Source organism: Echinops telfairi, unplaced genomic scaffold, assembly GCF_000313985.2.
Source record: "Echinops telfairi isolate 266 unplaced genomic scaffold, ASM31398v2 ScPeMD7_6;HRSCAF=24_0, whole genome shotgun sequence".
Taxonomy (NCBI): domain Eukaryota; kingdom Metazoa; phylum Chordata; class Mammalia; order Afrosoricida; family Tenrecidae; genus Echinops; species Echinops telfairi.
The window spans coordinates 2,618,343-2,619,956 of NW_022103902.1; the positions used below are offsets into that span (position 1 = coordinate 2,618,343).

Sequence of the window (1,614 nt, forward strand, 5' to 3'; positions counted from 1 at the left end):
AATGAGTGAATGAGAGAGTAAGTGCGAGAGTGAATGAGAGAGTGAATGAGAGAGTCGGTTTTTTTTCTTGAAAAAAAAAAAAAAGCTACTCCAAAATAAATGAAGGTCAAATGTAAATGAAGCGCTCACAACGACATCAGTTTGGCTTGTCTATGTCCCGGTGTCGTGAGGATGAACAGGAGCTGGTTAGGATGAGAGGCGATCGGTAGTGAGTTGCCCACTGTGTTAACATGTCTCCATCTCTAAGCCATCCTTAGAGAAGATCATATCCGGGGTCCCACCATCTCCACGGTAGACCAGCAGAGCAGCCATGCCATCTGGATTCATGTTCTCACCAATAATAAAGAACTGGGAGTTTTTGAAATGTGCTCTGCTGTGCTGGAGTTGTTCTGCAGCCCCTGTTCTAAAAGGCTTTGCTCTTCCTGGTTTCTGCTCTTCAAGTTTGCCTTTGATTGCGTTCATGTCGTTTTTGGATGTCCTTCTTGTAGGCTTCTTTGGTGAAGCTGGTCTCCTGCAAGTGGTGGTTCATGACAACATCACGACCAGTGACCACGGTGCCTTCCGTTCCATCGCCTTGGGGGCCTTCAGCTGAGACATTGCCACCAATGAGGGAGTCATTGGTCCTGCTGACCATCTTCCCCTCCGCTTCCAGACACAGCCCGTCTGCGATCTCCCGGATCTTGTAGATGTCGGAGGAGAGCTCATCAGGGCTGATGCGGCCCTGGTAAAGGATCATGATGGTGGTTAGAGGGAGACAGCAGCCGGGCTAGCTTAGGAGAAGCCCCGAGTTCTCAACGAGTGAAGTGCAGCTGGAGCGGTGCTTGGGGGCGGGGGGAGCGGGCGAAAAGGGCCCTGCAAGTTCCATCATTGCCATCGCATGTGGCTGCATGAGTCTGATGATGGACTTATGGACTCGTATTGGACTTATGGACTTGATGGTGTCCTGATAAACAATTAGTTCTTGAGAGAATGCTCGTTCCTACTCATATATGAGTGTCTCTGGATTTGTTTCTCTAGTCAACCAGACCTAACACACAGAGCATAGAAGATTCATAGTTTCCAATCCAGCCTGTTGCTCTTTGTGTTGGTGCCTTGAATCCGCTGACACGTAGGGTCGTTACTGGCAGAAGCAGGTGTACTGCTGTCATTTGTAGTTTGTTTGGCTTCTTTCTTTTTTCCTTTGGTTTTATTGGCTTCTTTGTTCTTCCTTGAATTCTTCATTATTGTGCGTGCTGATTTCAGTTCATCGGTTTCTAGGTAGCTTTCTCCTATATGCTGCTCTCAGTCTTGCTGCTGTTACTGTTGATTCTCTGTCCATAGTGATTTTATTAATATTTTTGTATGGCTGCTCTTGTTTTTAGATATTCCTTTAGTTTTTCCTTATCTGGAAATGCATTTATTTCTCCCTTGACCTCTAGGGATAGTTTTTATGGGTATATGATTCCTACTTGACAGTTTTTTTTTTCTTTTTAATATTAGATATGGCAGTTCACTGTCTTCTTGAGTACATTGTATTTTATGAGAAGGCAAAACTTATCCTTATTGTTCTTCTGTTGCAGGTGATTTCTCTTTTATCCCAAATTACCATCAGAATTATGTTCTCGATTCCCTGTG

General features: G+C 44.9%; 1 pseudogene; it reads right to left on the reverse strand.

The window, feature by feature from the left end:
• Positions 1 to 225: 225 nt before the first annotated feature.
• Positions 226 to 736, reverse strand: LOC101647321 (annotated as a pseudogene).
• Between the last annotated feature and the right edge of the window lie 878 nt (positions 737 to 1,614).